General features: G+C 44.6%; 1 pseudogene; it reads left to right on the top strand.

Annotated features, from left to right (window-relative positions):
* Window positions 1–2,755: 2,755 nt before the first annotated feature.
* Window positions 2,756–5,208, top strand: LOC125525397 (G-type lectin S-receptor-like serine/threonine-protein kinase At2g19130 pseudogene; annotated as a pseudogene).
* Window positions 5,209–22,276: the final 17,068 nt, after the last annotated feature.

The raw sequence follows: 22,276 nt of genomic DNA, 5'->3' as shown, positions 1-22,276 counted from the left end.
AATATTAAGAATTAGATCATCTAACCCCATTGAATGAGAAAATGAAATTCGATTTTCAGGGAAATTTTTAAATAAGAGATAAATAAACAATTGAATTTGAAAAAAAACTTCTTTCTATTTTGGATAATTTCTTTTTCAATAGGACCCTCTTTTTGGAGTGAACGATCGAATATTCCCCTATTCCTTCTTATTTTAACCGATTGTATTCCATATGGAATAAGAGGAGAACAAAAGCATTCCACGACCTGCCAAGGGGCTGTTAAAAAAGAAAGAAAGCTCTTCCTTGAATTTACTTTATTTTTATTCCTTTTTCAAACAACTTTTTTCTCTTCTTTTTTTGAATCAAAAGGGGTTTCCCCGTCCCAATTGTTTATAAAGCCAAAGCAAAATCACCAACATAAACTGTTAATAGCGCTCGGCGGCAACCGGAGAGTAGCTGCTATAGAAGAAAGCCAGGTTTTAAGCTACCCTATTACACAGGTTTTTAGACAGATCTAGACAGGATACATAGCCAGGTAGGCAAACATGCCAGCTCACAAATAGATCAAAGCAAAGATGTGCAAACTAGCAGGACGCAACCCAACGATGCTCCGAAGATACATTAGTGCCACGCAATTCTAAGCAACTCCCCCATCGGAGTAATTAGCCATGGGTAGCCTCATCGGCTCCCCATGACGTTTCAAGACATCGGGACCGACTGCACCCCTCAAGAATCCAAGACCAAAGCACCGCCTTCTCGCCGCCGGCTGGTCCAGGCGGCTGGCTGCTAGAAGGCGGCATGGCCCAGAAGGCGGCCTCAAGATTGAGCCGACTCCTGGGAGGCGGCCTCTGGAGAGGCCGGCTCCCAGTAGGCGGCCCCAAGCGCTCTCAGAGTTTGCACCCTCATAAATGTGACGAGACGGGGCGTGGCTACCACACGCCTCGCCGCCCCTACTCTAGGGCATAGCAAGGCCACAGTGCGCCGTACCAAGCAGGGCTCCTCCGTTCGGCGCGACACTGTTGCCACGCTGACCCTGATGTCACCCATGTCAGAGGGGGCTGTGCACCCACGAGGGCTGTCGGTACGGCCCGCGGGCGGCGGGCCCCATTCGACATCGAGAAGACCGGAAGGCGGCCGTCCCTGGCCAGTCGGCTCAGTAGAAGCCGGCAGATGACCAAGCGCCCCCCCCCCTCTTGGGGACCGCTGCGCCATTAACCAGATGAGACGAGGAATGGCTACAGTGAACGCCCGCCAAGCAGCGGCATTGTAGCCACGCCTCCACCGTCAAAGCACGCACCATTAGCCGCATCGCTACAGTATCGGGCAGCCGGCAAAACCCGCAAGCGGCGGGTACGGCCTGTCGGCCAGGTACCGGACGGACGGCGGGACCCACCAGGCGGCGGCCCCCATCGGCCAGCGGGGAAGCTGACGACCAGAGACACTGACGGCTCGGGCCTACACCCGGCCGGATTGCCATTGTATCCCTGGGAGGGGGGGGGGGGTAGGCCTATATAAATCCCCCAGGGCACCCATGCAAAGGGTTCAGCCTCTTGTTCACCCACACACCCATATAGAGAGAGGGAGCTAGGGATCGACTTGCTCTCCTCCCCCTCTAGAGAAACAGCTTAAGGAGCAAGCTTGTAGCCACCTCAGAGAAGAAATGAAGAACGCCTGAAGGATATCCAAGATAACACTGATGTCTAACAATGTCACAAAAATTTAAATAAAAATTTGTAACACAACTCGGGAAAGGGGGCAAATTTGGCACTAAATAGTGCCTAATGTATGTCGGGCTTTAATTTTTTTTCCTAACACCAATTCATCATTTTGTTGTTGAAGCTAGGTTTCAAATTTTGCTGGATCTTTTTGATATCATGTATTCATCTGTCCATGGTTACAAGGTTGCACGTTGGTGCATCGAAGATGATAAGGTTGATCGGCCAACAATCGAGCAGCTAATTCGGATTCTTGAAGGGCTAGTTGACATCACAATTTCCCCCGACGCCCAGACTGCTCCAAGCTATGGCTGGAAGCGCGCATTCAACATGTTCCTTTTTTGTTTCAGGAAAACGAGTTGCATAGCGGGTATTTCAGTTTAGCTTTACTTAACATGAAATTTCTAGCTTCTAAGATCCAACTTGGAAGCTTATCTTAGCCTTGTTTATTGTTTTGCCTTTTTGAAAGAGATTAGCCTTGTTACAACAGCTAGCAGGGTGTGCTGCACAATCAACATCCTTATAGGATACTGGAAATGCCTGACATATGGTAGCCATGGCGGATGGCGCGGTCACGAAAGTTAAGCCGTGCCGGCAATGCTACTGCACGGACAGCGCGCTCATCTTCGCCTACTGTATCCCATAAACTCAAACTTTTACTCCCTCCATCTTATAATGTAAGACGTTTTTGACACTATATGTTATGGGACGGAGGGAGTAATAAATAAGATACATATACACCAAACAAAAGGACCGGCGTCACTCTTACCGTTAAGCCACACATACAGATCGGTATGTGGGTATCTGAACTTTAGACAGTTTTTAATTTGGGGTATGCAACGACCTCTTCTGGCATGCGCGTCAGGTAACCGAGGAGAGCGACGACCAGATTTCGATTTCGACCGGTAAACCAACTGCCTGGCGCTCACATCCCTAGCGTTCTTCTTCCTCCACCCTTTTCATCTGCACCACACAAATCCTGCCGTGCATGCCATGCAAGAGAAGCCTTTCATCATCACCACTAAAAAAACTTTTACTAGTTTGGATGTCGGGCTTGACTCCATAGTGCCATGGCCGCTCAGCACCCAGTCTATACATTTCCAGCGTCTGCACAACAACAACCGCAACAGCAAGCCTTTGCACGTACGCTCTCGGCACCTTCAGTTCACCATGCCCCCCTTCCTAGTTGCCTTCACCGTCCTCTTGTGCCTACGCACCCCGACCAGTTCTGCCGTGACGGACACCATCTTGGCCGGCCAAGCGCTCGCCGTCGACGACAAGCTCGTCTCCAGCAATGGCAGGTACGCGCTCGGCTTCTTCCAGACCAGACACACTGCCAACTGGTACCTCGGCATATGGTTCAACACAGTCGCCAAATTCACTTCAGCATGGGTTGCAAATAGGGATAGACCCATCAAGAACACCATCTCACTGGAGCTCACAATCTCCCACGACGGCAACCTTGTCATCTTAAACCGGTCTGCCAAATCCGTAATCTGGTCTACACAAGCAAACATCACAAGAAATAGCTCTGCTGCTAGGCTGTTGAGCAGTGGAAATCTCATCCTGACAGACTCTTCAAACCCATCAGAGGTTCTGTGGCAGAGCTTTGATCACCCCACAGATACATTTTTTCCTGGGGCGAAACTTGGATGGGACAAGGTCACCGGCCTGAATCGCCGTTTGGTTTCTTGGAAAAACATAATCGACCCAGCTACCGGTGTGTACTGTGAGCAGTTAGACCCCAGTGGCATTAACCAGGTATTTCTTGTAGCATTGAACTCATCCATACACTACTGGTCCACCGGTGTGTGGAACGGCCAATATTTCGCTGCAATTCCAGAGATGTCAGCCGCCCACTATATTAGTCCAAAATTTGTCGACAATGACCGTGAGAAGTACGTGACATATGATTTAGTAGATGAATACATGGATCCAAATATGGTTACTCGTCATGTAGTTGACGTCTCAGGTCAAATAAAGGCATTCATTTGGATGAAGGGCTTAGAGGATTGGCTAATGATCAATACCCAACCAAGAGCTCAGTGTGATGTCCATGCAATTTGTGGTCCTTACACAATTTGCACTGATAAGGAAGTGCCACACTGCAATTGTATGGTGGGCTTCAAGATAACATCACCTAAGGATTGGGAGCTAGAAGATCGGTCGGGTGGGTGCTCGAGAAATACTCAGTTAGACTGCATGAGCAACAAAAGCACAACACACACCACAGACAAGTTCTATTCTGTGCCATGTGTTAAACTGCCCCAGGATGTCCCAAAAGTAGAAGCTGCTGCAAGCGCGAATCAGTGTGCACAAGTTTGCCTCGGTGATTGCTCTTGCACAGCATACTCCTTTGGCAACAATGGATGTTTCATGTGGCATAGTGAATTGCTCAACATAAAAGCACTAAAATGCAGTGGCACTACTACTTCAAATGGAGAAACTCTTCACCTTCGTCTTTCTGCTAAAGATGTACTACAAAGTTTGAGAAACAACAGAAGAGGGATTGCTATTGCAGTTGCAACTGGTATGGGTATTTCTGCTCTAGGCTTATTTGCACTTATCCTCTTACTGTTGATTTGGACAAACAAAGTGTTGAGCTCTGGTCAAATAATCAATGAATCTCAGGTTTGTACTGGAATCATGGCATTTAGATACAATGATTTACAACGGGCAACAAAAAATTTCACAGATAAGTTGGGGGGAGGCAGTTTTGGTTCTGTATTCAAGGGGCTTATAATTAAAGGGCTCCAATGCCATAGCAGTGAAGAGGCTTGATGGTGCTTATCAAGGAGAGAAGCAATTCAGAGCTGAAGTGAGCTCAATTGGAGCTGTCCAGCACATAAATTTAGTTAAGCTTGTTGGTTTCTGTTGTGAGGGCCCCAAGAGGTTGCTTGTTTATGAATACATGTCAAATCGCTCTCTTGATGTCCATCTATTTCGAAGCAGTTCGGTTTTGAATTGGACTGCTAGGTATCACATAGGCCTAGGAGTTGCAAGAGGATTAGCCTACTTGCACGACAGCTGCCGAGACTGCATCATACACTGTGATATCAAGCCAGAAAACATACTTCTTGATGCTTCACTCCTTCCAAAAATTGCAGACTTCGGGATGGCAAAACTCTTGGGAAGGGATTATAGCCGAGTATTGACAACAATGAGAGGAACTACAGGGTACCTTGCGCCTGAATGGCTTACAGGTGTTCACATTACACCAAAAGTCGATGTTTTTAGCTACGGGATGGTGTTGCTGGAAATAGTATCTGGAAGGAGGAACTCATGTGATTTATATCCTAGTGGTGGCAACCCTGATGTTTATTTTCCTGTGCATGCCGCACATAAGCTTATTGAAGGAGATGTTGGGAGTTTGGTAGATCACAAGCTACATGGTACCGCCAATCTGGATGAGGTTGAAATTGCTTGCAAGGTTGCATGTTGGTGCCTCCAAGACGATGAGCTTGATCGGCCAACAATGGGACAGGTGGTTCAGATTCTTGAAGGGCTAGTTGAGATCACAATTCCTCCGATACCAAGACTGCTCCAAGCTATGGCTGGAAGCTCACATTCAACATGTTCGTTTTTTGTTTCAGGAAAACGAGCTGCATTGCGCACCTAGACATTATAATATATGTCTATCTTTAAGACTAAAGTTGTATTCACTACAGATTTGTAATGCTTATGACTGAATAAACAGCTGTATTCTGTACAAATTTGTAACTGTATATCTTAATGTACCCTCACAGTCACAACATCATCGTTATAATCTGGATCTGGAGCCATATTCGAAATAGGCGTCATAGATATTTTAGATTTTATCTGCTTAACATGGAATTTCTAGCTTTAAAGACCCAACTTGGAAGCTCATCCTAGCCTCTTATTTTTTTTAATATATAAAGAGCTTTGCCTTGTAACAACTTACAACTCATCCTAACAGGTTGGCATAATGGTAGCTTTGGCGGCGGTCTGCGGTCATGGGCCATCTCGATCTTTGGTGCGGGAAGCAGGAAATCGAGTGAGGAAAATTTCAGATGGAGTTTAATCGCGCACTGTGACGCGAAAGCAACCCGACGAGGCTCACCGGCGAGGGCAATCAGCGGCGTTGTGTGGGATTCGATCCCAAGCTCGCCTCCGGGTCTCAAAGCCACTGAATCGATGAATAATGGCGAACTGGGGAAGTGGTAGAAGGAACCTCGTATAGGTCTTCCGGGCACCGCTAAGTCGAGCAGATCGCGGGAAGCTCGGTTGTATGCTCAGGCGGCTCGGAGGGCTTGGCGGCGCTGCTTAGCTGCCGGCCGAGGCGGAGGCGGAGGTTGGGGATATGTCTGACGAGTGGGGCCTGGAAGCAGCGGCATCGACTCGGGTGGAACCTTTCGCAGCACCTCGGTTTCGTTTGACCGCCCCATGTCGCCGCCGCCCGCCACGAGGGCCTCCTCCGCATCGCTGCTCCGCTCCGCTCCCTGCCTCTGCTTGAAGAAAAATGTTCGACTAGACAGTTACTGTGGTGATCAGAAAATGTGTTGCGGTAAATAAACACTTGTGACAGCACCAGACGCATTAATCAGTAAGTAATGCTGAGCCATTTCAGCATTAAAGGTGGTCACTGAGGTTGCTTCTTGGAGTGTTTCAGGTTAATTACCTGAAGCTTGGCGACCTGTGCTGGTTAATCGTTCCATGTGCTTTAACGGCATTGGATCATTGGTCCGGATTTAAGGTTTGATGTGTTCCTTTTTTGTTGATAGCATTAGTTTTTGCTGAATATCAGTGCTAACTACTTATTTCTTTAACGACATCCAGCTCGCCCTCTAGTGCTGCTTACAATTTTTCCTAAATTGCTGGTGGGAATTTTGAGTGAGGATGATCCATATGATCGACAGGAACAAGGCAGGATTAGCTATTTAGCTTCATGCAAATAGCGAAGAATGTGAAAGTAGCAGAATTAAGTTTGTATGAAGATGCAGCACTTGATGCGCGTTGCCATAACATTCCCGCAGATGATGAGTTATTGGTATCGCATTGCTGAGGCATCGGTGCTGCTGTTGACTTACACTCAAAGAAGTAATCCACAGTAGCCCTTGGTACGTATACACTAGCCCTTTTGTTCCTGTTGTAATCACGTCTATTCTTTCAAGATCTACTATATACGTACTATGTCTGGAGGAACAAATCTTATCCTTCTCAAATTTTACATTGGAGTATGGGTATTTCGAAAGATATTTATGGTATAGCCTTTTCCTTTTTGCACCAAAATGCAGATTCAGTTTTAAGATCATGGCAAAGTTAGTTTGTGGACCATGGCAAAAGCAGTTCTAGATCATGGAATGCTTTTGCAAACAAGGCAAATTAAACATTTTTACCACGGCAAATTTCACTATTTTGGACCATGGCAATTTTAGTTGTTGCTTTCTTAATTTTGCCATGTGCAAATGAAAATGTTATTTTTTTTCAAATTCAAACAGTACCACAAAAGTTATTATGCCATGGCTAATCATTAACGACAAATTTAGTTCATGGATCATGGCCAATCTTACTTTATGGACAAATTAAAATTTAGTTTATGGACCATGTTAAATTTAGTTTAAGATAATGGAAAATCTTTTCCGAACATGGCTACTTTCGAATTTAACCATGGAATTTTTCAGTTTCTGGACCATCTCATTTTAGTTGTTTGCTTTTCTTAAATTTACCATGTGCAAATGCTTTTCTTTAATTGCATACGGTGCCATAAAAGTATTTTTCCCATGGCTATTTTGTTAACGGCAAAAATACCTTTGATGGGGCCATGCAGAATTTAATTTATGGATCATGGCAACTTCATTTCATTTTTTAACCATGGCAATTTCTAATAGTTGATGATGGCAAATTTTGCTTTTTTTCATACACAAATCCATGTTATTTTTTGCCACGGCAATTTTTGCATCATTTCATTTAGCACGGCAAAATTGAGTTTTTTTACTTTGTAGCATGGCAATTTTTTACGTTATTTGGCATGGCAAAATTGAGTTCTTAATCTTGCCATGTAAAATTTAACTTTATTCACATTGCAAATTTACTTATTGCCATGGAAATTTTTTAGCTTTTATTGCCATGACATTTTTTAACTTTTATTGCCATGACATTTTTCACCTTTTATTTGCCATGGTAATTTTTAACTTGTATTGCCATGGCATTTGTTCACCTTTTTTGCCATGGCAATTTTTACATTTTATTAACATGGCAAATTTTAACTTTTATTGCCATGAATTTTTTTCACCCTTTATTTGCCATGGTAATTTTTACATTTTATTGCCATGGAAAATTTCACTTCACATCCATGGTAATTTTTTTTACTTTCATCTTTTCAATGGGATTTTTGCATTCATGAGACCATGTAAAGTTTACTATAGCATGGCAAGTTGTACTTTTGTATCATGGTATATTAGGGTCCTAAAAACATGTACAAAAACTACTTTGTACCATGACAAAATTTTATTTTAATTGCCATAAAAAATTACTGTTTTATTTTTGACATATCAAATTTACCTTTTATTGCAATGGCAATTTTTCTTTAATATAGGCGGCAATTGTAGTTCAACATACATGGCAAATTCAACTTTTTCATTTTTGCCATGGCAAATTTACGTTAAGGACCATGGAAATTTACTTTTTATTTTCACAGCATAGCATTAGCATTTTTTCTCATGGCTTGGCGGAAACTGGGCTTTATTAGCCAGGGAAAACCGACAAAATCTAGGCTTTATTAATAATTGTTAGAATAAAACCAAGGCATACCGTCGATCATCCGAGGACCCAGCAATCACATGAGCACGACACCGAGATTTGTTAACGAGGTTCACTGATATGGCTATATTTCCGGGGCCTGACTATGGGCGCTCCTCCCCATGACATCGCTACAATACCGCACCCAGTCGCCCTGGACGCTGACACAAGCCGCCGGCTTCCCCTGCGTTCCGGTGCTATTATGTTGGCATATGTTACATCATGTGTCTACCCTCGCTATATATGAGAGGCCTAGGATACAAGTGTCCTACTTGGACACGACTTCATATCCTATCTAAACACAATACTACTCAGAGTCCAGCTGTAACCTACCTTGTACATAATATTCAACACAACTCTAACAAACTCCACCTTGGCGAATATTCTTCACCGCCTTGAATTCATCAACTCGTCAAATTTCCATGTACATTGGACATGAGCTTTTCCATGAGTACCGCTGTGTTGGGTTCTACGGTAGGGTGCGTCGACTGCAAATTAAAATTTTCCTATGCGCAGAACAACCAAGAACATGCTACGGGAGATGGATCACAGATCGTTACCACTAGACGTGCAATGCCGTGTAGCGAAAGAAGAGTCAGGGCAGCGCGTCCGCGTGAATCGTCTCCTCCTCGTCCGATCTTCCTCGTACAGCCGGTAGTAGGTTCCCACGTACAGGTTTGCCAGAGCGGCGCAAGTGCACCGCCTCTAACGGTATCCGCGCGTGCAGGAGGAACGTCATGCGACGGACTGCTAGGTCCGATCACACAACCGGCGGCGAGTGAAGGTGTCTATTCGCAACACATGCAAACCCTAGTGACAGTGCCGAAGCGATCAAATCGCGTGAGTGTGCGGCACCTACACTTTATATAGGCGCCTGTCGCAGGCTCAACACTTGGGCCTTGCACGGACCCTAAAGCCCACAAGTCTACTTGGCCACAATCCGAATACAGCTCGGATCACATCCGACCAGTGTCCTTGGATCCGACCTCGTAGGTTCCTTCCCTTAAGCACGCGACCCTTTAGATTCAAGCCGGCTTGGTCGCAGTTCGGATCACCTCCGAACTGCATAGTTGGTAGCGGCCTCTAGCAAGGCATGCGGAACACCAAACAGATTATGAAGCTGGTTAGGTGAACCTGTACATCATACTTCCATTCCTTTTGCCACACGATATATGTTGTCGGGCTCAAGGCGAGTCTGTCATCCTTGTGCTAGCCCGACCTCTTTCTCGTTCCAGTGATGCCGACCACAATCAGATTATCTCATAATCCTTGTTGCACGGCCATGCTTATCCTGATCGGATCACACGAAGGGCCCAGCGTATATCTCTCCTGATCGGAGGGGCAAATCCCATCTTGCTCGACCATGTCTCACAGCATGGGTCTGGACAAGGCCGAAACCTATTTTTGTAACTACCCAGTCACGGAGTAGCATTTGGTTGGCCCAAAGCAAGTCTGTTACCATCCCGAGTACATGCGCCAGCTCAGGTCTTAGGACATAGAACGTATGTTGTACTAGAGACTCACATATGACATATCGATGCGTTTCATAGTTGGGTCTGTCCGACTCGGACCTTATCTCAACTCGGATCCGACTATGTCGAATCCGACCAGATCCTTCCGAGTCCATATTATCCGCTTAGCATCCAATGCCACATGGCTAGTGAGACCAAGCCATCGACCGTGTCATATGCTAGTCTAGTTGGCTGCGCGTCCACACAGTCCTTTCGACTAGGGACCTTTTAGGACAGTCATCATACAATGCATAGTCCCACAAACAAGTCACGTACTTGCTGATACACATCATTCATAATGTCCAAGGACTATCTTTATCATAAACACATAGGAAATATCATCATACATGATTGCCTCTAGGGCATATCTCCAACACGCTGCTACTCCAAAGAATCCATGTGACTCCACCTGCAACTTGTAGTCCCTTCTTTTCTTGACCACAATCAACACTTGAGCAAAGTTAAGTTCCTTGTTACTATAGTTTGTGCTCCCAACTTCCAGAGTATTAGTCCAACACCATCACACATTGATCGCAAACCTGCGTGAAAGTGAACAACTCACATATTGGGTGTCAAACATAAGAGTTACCTGAACTCGACATCACAGCTCTTCCTTGACCGTCTGTCTCAAACTTGAAGAATTTCATCATTGCTTGTAGTCATCCTGAGTCAAATTCGCAGTTGTCTCACCACATGTATGACCACCAGAGCCTTGGCTTGTCTCCATGTCCCGTGCTAACCGCACGCCTCGCCGCTATTACCGCATCGAGCCACTGCTGTCTCGGCCGAGCCTCAAGGGTCGCGAACCCACACCACTCAACCCCCACTACAGAGTACCATCGATCATCACCGACCGATGAAGATTTTCACGCTTCCATCAGACCACTGGGCTCCAGTCTGAACTGCATGTCACTCGCTTTTCCCCGTTGAGTAGGCTTCGACTCTCTATGCACTTACACTGTAGCCCCTCAATCAGCACCGAGTGAAGTCTTCCAGACTCTAGCTCCACCTTCAACATGACTCCATGGTAGATGATCAGTCCACCCACGCGCCCCGTCGACTTCAAGCTCTCATGTGCGCACCATCTTGAATCAACCCCGTGCCATAGTCTTGTCGAAGCCGCACAAGCCCTCAGCCTACGCCATGTGTTTCCACGCCCAAAAGTCGGTCACTATCAGCACCACGCTCCTATGTCGTCATCACCAATCTCACCACCGTCTTCTGTATCAGCTGACTCACGTCAATCCGTCAGACTGTCTATTCCGACCCAACTGATCTCGTTCGACTGTATGACACGCTCAAGGCTTCCATATCATCTTTCACGAATTCCCATCCATCACATGATACTTCCATCTCAACTGTCATGACTTCCCGCAATGCCTTCAAGCATCCCTGTTGTGCCAATAAATTTTTCATCCATGTCTACCATGACCCAAGATTTTCAGTTCTGTGAACTTCTCCACCTCAAACCTACTACCCATTGGCGCCCTGGTTCATTGTAAGGTTGACCCATAAAAAATTTGAAGGAAATATGCCCTAGAGGCAATAATAAAGTTGTTATTTATATTTCCTTATATCATGATAAATGTTTATTATTCATGCTAGAATTGTATTAACCGGAAACTTAGTACATGTGTGAATACATAGACAAACTAAGTGTCACTACTATGCCTCTTCTTTACTAGCTCGTTAATCAAAGATGGTTAAGTTTCCTAGCCATGGACAAGAGTTGTCATTTGATGAACGGGATCACCTCATTATAGAATGATGTGATTGACTTGACCCGTCCGTTAGCTTAGCACGATGATCGTTCAGTTTGTTGTTATTGCTTTCTTCATAACTTATACATGTTCCTATGACTATGAGATTATGCAACTCCTGAATACCATAGGAACACTTAGTGTGCTATCAAATGTCACAACGTAACTGGGTGACTATAAAGATGCTCTACAGGTGTCTCCGATGGTTTTTGTTGAGTTGGCATATATCGAGATTAGGATTTGTCACTCCGTGTATCGGAGAGGTATATCTAGGCCCTCTCGGTAATGCACATCACTATAAGCCTTGCAAGCAATGTGACTAATGAGTTAGTTACGGGATGTTACATTACGGAACGAGTAAAGAGACTTGCTGGTAACGAGATTGAACTAGGTATTGAGATACCGACGATCGAATCTCGGGCAAGTAACATACCGATGACAAAGGGAACAATGTATGTTGTTATGCGGTTTGACCGATAAAGATCTTCGTAGAATATGTAATAAATAATATGAGCATCCAGGTTCTGCTATTGGTTATTGATCGGAAGTGAGTCTCGGTCATGTCTACATAGTTCTCGAACCCGTAGGGTCCGCACGCTTAACGTTCGGTGACAATCGGTATTATGAGTTTATGTGTTTTGATGTACCGAAGGTAGTTCGGAGTCTCGGATATGATCACGGACATGACGAGGAGTCTCGAAATGGTCGAGACATAAAGATCGATATATTGGAAGGCTATGTTTGATCATCTGAATGGTTCCGGGTGAGTTCGGGCATTTACCAGAGTACCGGGGAGTTACCAGAACCCCCTGGGGAGTCATTGGGCCTTAATTGGCCTTAGTGGGAGAGAGGAGGAGGCGGCCAAGGTGGGGGCGCCCCATCCCCCCAAGCCCAATCCGAATTGGGGTGGGGGCCGGCCCCCCTTTCCTTCTCCCTATCTCCTCCTTCCTTCTTCTCCTACTCCAACTAGGGAAGGGGGAATCCTACTCTCACCGGGAGTAGGACTCCCCCCTTGGGCGCGCCATGAGAGGGCCGGCCCTCCCCTCCTCCACTCCTTTATATACGGGGGAGGGGGCACCCCATAGACACAAGTTGATTGTTTAGCCGTGTGCGGTGCCCCCCTCCACAGATTTCCACCTCTGTCGTATTGTTGTAGAGCTTAGGCGAAGCCCTGCGTCGATAAATTCATCATCACCGTCATCACGCCATCGTGCTGACAAAACTCTCCCCTCTCGTTGCTATGCATCACCTAGATGGATCTTGCGTGTGCGTATGAATTTTTTTGAAATTACTGCGTTTCCCAACAGTGGCATCCTAGCTAGGTCTATGCGTAGATGTTATATGCACGAGTAGAACACAAAGGAGTTGTGGGCATGAGTATATACATATTGCTTGCCATCACTAGTTGATTCTTGATTCAGCGGTATTGTTGGATGAAGCGGCTCAGACCGACATTACGCGTACGCTTACGCGAGACTGGTTCTACTGACGTGCTTCGCACACAGGTGGCTGATAACCCACAAGTATAGGGGATCACAATAGTTTTCGAGGGTAAAGTATTCAACCCAAATGTATTGATTCGACACAAGGGGAGCCAAAGAATACTCTCAAGTATTAGCAGCTGAGTTGTCAATTCAACCACACCTGGAAACTTAATATCTGCAGTAAAGTATTTAGTAGCAAAGTAATATGATAGTAGTAGTAACGGTAGTAAAAGGTAACAGTAGTAAAAGTAATGTTTTTGGTATTTTGTAGTGATGATAGCAATAGCAATGGGAAAGTAAATAAGCGAAGAACAATATATGGAAAGCTCGTAGGCAATGGATCGGTGATAGAGAATTATGCCGGATCTGGTTCATCATGTAACAGTCATAACCTAGGGTGACACAGAACTAGCTCCAGTTCATTGATATAATGTAGGCATGTATTCCGAACATAGTCGTACGTGCTTATGGAAAAGAACTTGCATGACATCTTTTGTCCTACCCTCCCGTGGCAGCGGTGTCCTTACGGAAACTAAGGGATATTAAGGCATCCTTTTAATAGAGTATCGGAACAAAGCATTAACACATAGTGAATACATGAACTCCTCAAACTACGGTCATCACCGGTAAGTATCCCGATTATTGTCACTTCGGAGTTAACGGATCATAACACATAATAGGTGACTATAGACTTGCAAGATAGGATCAAGAACACTCATATATTGATGAAAACATAATAGGATCAGATCCAAAATCATGGCACTCGGGCCCTACTGACAAGCATTAAGCATAGCAAAGTCATAGCAACATCAATCTCAGAACATAGTGGACACTAGGGATCAAACCCTAACAAAACTAACTCGATTACATGATAGATCCCATCCAACCCATCACCGTCCAGCAAGCCTACGATGGAATTACTCACGCACGGCGGTGAGCATCATGAAATTGGTGATGGAGGATGGTTGATGATGACGATGGCAACGGATTCCCCTCTCCGGAGCCCCGAACGGACTCCAGATCAGCCCTCCCGAGAGGTTTTAGGGCTTGGCGGTGGCTCCGTATCATAAAACGCGATGAATTCTTCTCTCTGATTTGTTCTCCCCGAAACACAATATATAGAGTTGGAGTTGGAGTCGGAGAGGCAACAGGGGGCCCACGAGGTAGAGGGCGCACCCTAGGGGGCAGGCGCGCCCCCACCCTCGTGGAGAGGTGGTGGTGTTGGGGAACGTAGTAATTTCAAAAAAAATCCTACGCACACGCAAGATCATGGTGATGCATAGCAACGAGAGGGGAGAGTGTGATCTACGTACCCTTGTAGACCGACAGCGGAAGCATTATGACAACGCGGTTGATGTAGTCGTACGTCTTCACGGCCCGACCGATCAAGCACCGAAACTACGGCACCTCCGAGTTCTAGCACACGTTCAGCTCGATGACGATCCCCGGACTCCGATCCAGCAAAGTATCGGGGAAGAGTTCCGTCAGCACGACGGCGTGATGACGATCTTGATGTTCTACTGTCGCAGGGCGTCGCCTAAGCACTGCTACAATATTATCGAGGATTATGGTGGAAGGGGGCACCGCACACGGCTAAGAATATGATCACGTGGATCAACTTGTGTGTCTATGGGGTGCCCCCTGCCCCCGTATATAAAGGAGTGGAGGAGGGGAGGGCCGGCCCTCTCTATGGCGCGCCCTAGGGGAGTCCTACTCCCACCGGGAGTAGGATTCCCCCTTTCCTAGTCCAACTAGGAGTCCTTCCATGTAGTAGGAGTAGGAGACAAGGAAGGGGAAGAGGGAAGAGAAGGAAGGAGGGGGCGCAGCCCCTCCCCCTAGTCCAATTCGGACTAGGCCTTGGGGGGGGCGCGGCCTGCCTCTCCCTCTCCCCTAAAGCCCAATAAGGCCCATATACTTCTTCTCCCGTATTCCCGTAACTCCCCGATACTCCGAAAAATACCCAAACCACTCGGAACCTTTCCGATGTCCGAATATAGTCGTCCAATATATTGATCTTTACGTCTCGACCATTTCGAGACTCCTTGTCATGTCCCCGATCTCATCCGGGACTCCGAACTCCTTCGGTACATCAAAACTCATAAACTCATAATATAATTGTCATTGAACCCTTAAGCGTGCGGACCCTACGGGTTCGAGAACAATGTAGACATGACCGAGACACGTCTCCGGTCAATAACCAATAGCGGAACCTGGATGCTCATATTGGCTCCTACATACTAAACGATCGGGTGCTAAGCTAATGGAATGGGTCATGTCAATCACATCATTCTCCTAATGATGTGATCCCGTTAATCAAATGACAACACATGTCTATGGTTAGGAAACATAACCATCTTTGATTAACGAGCTAGTCAAGTAGAGGCATACTAGTGACACTTTGTTTGTCTATGTATTCACACATGTATTGTGTTTCCGGTTAATACAATTCTAGCATGAATAATAAACATTTATCATGAAATAAGGAAATAAATAATAACTTTATTATTGCCTCTAGGGCATATTTCCTTCAGTCTCCCACTTGCACTAGAGTCAATAATCTAGTTCACATCGCCATGTGATCTAACATCAATAGTTCACATCTTTATGTGGTTAACACCCATAGTTCACATCGATATGTGACCAACACCCAAAGGGTTTACTAGAGTCAATAATCTAGTTCACATCGCTATGTGATTAACACCCATAGAGTACTAAGGTGTGATCATGTTTTGCTTGTGAGAGAAGTTTAGTCAACGGGTCTGCCACATTCAGATCCGTATGTGTTTTGCAAATTTCTATGTCAACAATGCTCTGCACGGAGCTACTCTGGCTAATTGCTCCCACTTTCAATATGTATCCAGATTAAGACTTAGAGTCATCTGGATCAGTGTCAAAACTTGCATCGACGTAACCCTTTACGACGAACCCTTTTTTTCATGTCCATAATCGAGAAACATATCCTTATTCCACTAAGGATAATTTTGACCAATGTCCAGTGATCTACTCCTAGATCACTATTGTACTCCCTTGCCAAACTCAGTGTAGGGTATACAATAGATCTGGTACACAGCATGGCATACTTTATAGAACCTATGGCTGAGGCATAGGGAATGACTTTCATTCTCTTTCTATCTTCTGCCGTGGTCGGACTTTGAGTCTTACTCAATTTCACACCTTGTAACAGTGCCAAGAACTCTTTCTTTGACCGTTCCAATTTTTGAACTACTTCAAAATATTGTCAAGGTATGTACTCATTGAAAAAAAACTTATCAAGTGTCTTGATCTATCTCTATAGATCTTGATGCTTAATATGTAAGCAGCTTCACCGAGGTCTTTCTTTGAAAAACTTCTTTCAAAACACTCCTTTATGCTTTGCTGAATAATTCTACATTATTTCCGATCAACAATATGTCATTCACATATACTTATAAGTAATGTTGTAGTGCTCCCACTCACTTTCTTGTAAATGCAGGCTTCACCGCAAGTCTGTATAAAACTATATGCTTTGATCATCTCATCAAAGCGCATATTCCAACTCTGAGATGCTTGCACCAGTCCATAGATGGATCGCTGGAGCTTGCACATTTTTTTAGCACCTTTAGGATTGACAAAACCTTCTGGTTGTATCATATACAATTCTTCTTTAATAAATCCATTAAGGAATGCAGTTTTGTTTATCCATTTGCCGGATTTCATAAAATGAGGCAATTTCTAACATGATTCGGACAGACTTAAGCATAGATACGAGTGAGAAACTCTCATCGTAGTCAACACCTTGAACTTGTCGAAAACCTTTTTGCGATAATTCTAGCTTTGTAGATAGTAACACTACTATCAGCGTCCGTCTTCTTCTTGAAGATCCATTTAATCTCAATGGCTCGCTGATCATTGGGCAAGTCAATCAAAGTCCATACTTTGTTCTCATACATGGATCTCATCTCAGATTTCATGGCCTCAAGGCATTTCGCGGAATCTGGGCTCATCATTGCTTCCTCATAGTTCGTAGGTTCGTCATGGTCAAGTAACATGACCTCCAGAACAGGATTACCGTACCACCCTGGTGCGGATCTCACTCTGGTTTTACCTACGAGGTTCGGTAGTAACTTGATCTGAAGTTACATGATCATCATCATTAGCTTCCTCACTAATCGGTCTAGTAGTCACAGGAACAGATTTCTGTGATGAACTACTTTCCAATAAGGGAGCAGGTACAGTTACCTCATCAAGTTCTACTTTCCTCTCACTCACTTCTTTCGAGAGAAATTCCTTCTCTAGAAAGGATCCATTCAAAGCAACAAATATCTTGCCTTCGGATCTGTGATAGAAGGTGTACCCAACATTTTCTTTTGGGTATCCTATGAAGACGCACTTCTCCGATTTGGGTTTGAGCATATCAGGTTGAAACTTTTTCACATAAGCATTGCAACCTCAAACTTTAAGAAACGACAACTTTGGTTTCTTGCCAAACCACAGTTCAGATTGTGTCGTTTCAACGGATTTAGATGGTGCCCTATTTAACGTGAATGCAGGTGTCTCTAATGCATAACCCCAAATCGATAGTGGTAGATCGGTAAGAGACATCATAGATCGCACCATATCTAATAAAGTACGGTTATGACGTTCGGACACACCATTACATTATGGTGTTCCAGGTGGCGTGAGTAGTGAAACTATTTCACATTGTTTTTAACTGAAGGCCAAACTCATAACTCAAATACTCTTCTCTATGATCAGATCGTAGAAACTTTATTTTCTTGTTACGATGATTTTTCACTTCAGTCTGAAATTCTTTGAACTTTTCAAATGTTTCAAACGTATGTTTCATCAAGTAGATATACTCATATCTGCTCAAATCATCTGTGAAGATCAGAAAATAATGATACCTGTCGCGAGCCTCAATATTCATCGGACCACATACATCAGTATGTATGATTTCCAACAAATCTGTTGCTCGCTCCATTGTTCCGAAGAACAGAGTCTTAGTCATCTTGCTCATGAGGCATGGTTCGCAAGCATCAACTGATTCATAATCAAGTGATTCCAAAAGCCCATCAGCATGGAGTTTCTTCATGCGCTTTACACCAATATGACCTAAACGGCAGTGCCACAAATAAGTTGCACTTTCATTATTAACTTTTCATCTTTTGGTTTCAATATTATGATTATGTGTATCACTACGATCGAGATCCAACGAACTATTTTCATTGGGTGTGTAACCATATAAGGTTTTATTCATGTAAACAGAACAACAATTTATTCTCTTACTTAAATGAATAACTGTATTATAATAAACATGATCAAATCATATTCATGCTCAACGCAAACACCAAATAACACTTATTTAGGTTCAACACTAATCCCGAAATTATAGGGAGTGTGCGATGATGATCATATCAATCTTGGAACCATTTCCAACATACATCGTCACTTCACCCTTAACTAGTCTCTGTTTATTCTGCAACTCTCGTTTTGAGTTACTAATCTTAGCAACTGAACTAGTATCAAATACTGAGGGGTTGCTATAAACACTAGTAAAGTACACATCAATAACATGTATATCAAATATACTTATGTTCACTTTGCCATCCTTCTTATCCGCCAATCACTTGGGGTAGTTCCGCTTCCAGTGACCAGTCCCTTTGCAGTAGAAGCACTTAGTCTCAGGCTTAGAACCAAACTTGGGCTTCTTCACTTGAGCAGCAACTTGCTTGCTGTTCTTCTTGAAGTTCCCCTTCTTCCCTCTGCCCTTTTCTTGAAACTAGTGGTCTTGTCTACCATCAACACTTGATGTTTTTCTCGATTTCTACCTTCGTCAATTTCAGCATTACGAAGAGCTTGGGAATCGTTTCCGTTATCCCTTGCATATTATAGTTCATCACAAAGTTCTACTAACTTGGTGATGGTGACTAGAGAATTCTGTCAATCACTATTTTATCTGGAAGATTAACTCCCACTTGATTCAAGCGATTGTAGTACCCAGACAATCTGAGCACATGCTCACTGCTTGAGCGATTCTCCTCCATCTTTTAGCTATAGAACTTGTTGGAGACTTCATACCTCTCAACTCGGGTATTTGCTTGAAATATTAACTTCAACTCCTAGAACATCTCATATGGTCCATGATGTTCAAAACATCTTTGAAGTCCCGATTCTAAGCCATTAAGCATGGTGCACTAAACTATCAAGTAGTCATCATATTGAGCTAGCCAAACGTTCGTAACGTCTGCATCTGCTCCTGCAATAGGTCTGTCACCTAGCGGTGCATCAAGGACATAATTTTTCTGTGCAGCAATGAGGATAAACCTCAGATCACGGATCCAATCCGCATCATTGCTACTAACATCTTTCAACACAATTTTCTCTAGGAACATATCAAAATAAACACAGGGAAGCAACAATGCGAGCTATTGATCTACAACATAATTTGCAAAATACTACCAGGACTAAGTTCATGATAAATTTAAGTTCAATTTAATCATATTACTTAAGAACTCCCACTTAGATAGACATCCCTCTAATCCTCTAAGTGATCACGTGATCCAAATCAACTAAACCATGTCCGATCATCACGTGAGATGGAGTAGTTTCATTGGTGAACATCACTATGTTGATCATATCTACTATATGATTCACGCTCGACCTTTCGGTCTCCGTGTTCCGAGGCCATATCTGTATATGCTTGGCTCGTCAAGTATAACCTGAGTATTCCGCGTGTGCAACTGTTTTGCACCCGTTGTATTTGAACGTAGAGCCTATCACACCCGATCATCACGTGGTGTCTCAGCACGAAGAACTTTCGCAACAGTGCATACTCAGGGAGAACACTTCTTGATAATTAGTGAGAGATCATCTTATAATGCTACCGTCAATCAAAGCAAGATAAGACGCATAAAAGATAAACATCACATGCAATCAATATAAGTGATATGATATGGCCATCATCATCTTGTGCTTGTGATCTCCATCTTCGAAGCACCGTCGTGATCACCATCGTCACCGGCGCGACACCTTGATCTCCATCGTAGCATCGTTGTCGTCTCGCCAATCTTATGCTTCCACGACTATCGCTACCGCTTAGTGATAAAGTAAAGCATTACAGCGTGATTGCATTGCATACAATAAAGCGACAACCATATGGCTCCTGCCAGTTGCCGATAACTCGGTTACAAAACATGATCATCTCATACAATAAGATTTAGCATCATGTCTTGACCATATCACATCACAACATGCCCTGCAAAAACAAGTTAGACGTCCTCTACTTTGTTGTTGCAAGTTTTACGTGGCTGCTACGGGCTTAAGCAAGAACCAATCTTACCTACGCATCAAAACCACAACGATAGTTTGTCAAGTTGGTGTTGTTTTAACCTTCGCAAGGACTGGGCGTAGCCACACTCGGTTCAACTAAAGTTGGAGAAAATGTCACCCGCAAGCCACCTATGTGCAAAGCACGTCGGGAGAACCGGTCTCGCGTAAGCGTATGCGTAATGTCGGTCTGGGCCGCTTCGTCCAACAATACCGCCGAACCAAAGTATGACATGCTGGTAAGCAGTATGACTTATATCGCCCACAACTCACTTGTGTTCTACTCGTGCATATAACATCAACATATATAACCTAGGCTCGAATGCGTACTATATGATTCACGCTCGACCTTTCGGTCTCCGTGTTCCGAGGCCATATCTGTATATGCTTGGCTCGTCAAGTATAACCTGAGTATTCCGCGTGTGCAACTGTTTTGCACCCGTTGTATTTGAACGTAGAGCCTATCACACCCGATCATCACGTGGTGTCTCAGCACGAAGAACTTTCGCAACAGTGCATACTCAGGGAGAACACTTCTTGATAATTAGTGAGAGATCATCTTATAATGCTACCGTCAATCAAAGCAAGATAAGACGCATAAAAGATAAACATCACATGCAATCAATATAAGTGATATGATATGGCCATCATCATCTTGTGCTTGTGATCTCCATCTTCGAAGCACCGTCGTGATCACCATCGTCACCGGCGCAACACCTTGATCTCCATCGTAGCATCGTTGTCGTCTCGCCAATCTTATGCTTCCACGACTATCGCTACCGCTTAGTGATAAAGTAAAGCATTACAGCGTGATTGCATTGCATACAATAAAGCGACAACCATATGGCTCCTGCCAGTTGCCGATAACTCGGTTACAAAACATGATCATCTCATACAATAAAATTTAGCATCATGTCTTGACCATATCACATCACAACATGCCCTGCAAAAACAAGTTAGACGTCCTCTACTTTGTTGTTGCAAGTTTTACGTGGCTGCTACGGGCTTAAGCAAGAACCAATCTTACCTACGCATCAAAACCACAACGATAGTTTGTCAAGTAGGTGCTGTTTTAACCTTCGCAAGGACCGGGCGTAGCCACACTCGGTTCAACTAAAGTTGGAGAAACTGACACCCGCCAGCCACCTGTGTGCAAAGCACGGCGGTAGAACCAGTCTCGCGTAAGCGTACACGTAATGTCGGTCCGGGCCGCTTCATCCAACAATACTGCCGAACCAAAGTATGACATGCTGGTAAGCAGTATGACTTATATCGCCCACAACTCACTTGTGTTCTACTCGTGCATATAACATCAAACCATAAAACCTGGCTCGGATGCCACTGTTGGGGAACGTAGTAATTTTAAAAAATTTCCTACGCACACGCAAGATCATGGTGATGCATAGCAACAAGAGGGGAGAGAGTGATCTACGTACCCTTGTAGACCGACATCGGAAGCGTTATGACAACGCGGTTGATGTAGTCGTACGTCTTCACGGCCCGACCGATCAAGCACCGAAACTACGGCACCTCCGAGTTCTAGCACACGTTCAGCTCGATGACGATCCCCGGACTCCGATCCAGCAAAGTATCGGGGAAGAGTTCCGTCAGCACGACGGCGTGGTGATGATCTTGATGTTCTACTGTCGCAGGGCTTCGCCTAAGCACTGCTACAATATTATCGAGGATTATGGTGGAAGGGGGCACCGCACACGGCTAAGAATATGATCACGTGGATCAACTTGTGTGTCTATGGGGTGCC

Source organism: Triticum urartu, chromosome 7A, assembly GCF_056163025.1.
Source record: "Triticum urartu cultivar PI428250 chromosome 7A, HENAU_Tu73, whole genome shotgun sequence".
Classification (NCBI taxonomy): Eukaryota; Viridiplantae; Streptophyta; class Magnoliopsida; order Poales; family Poaceae; genus Triticum; species Triticum urartu.
This window is presented reverse-complemented; position numbering and strand designations above follow the sequence as displayed.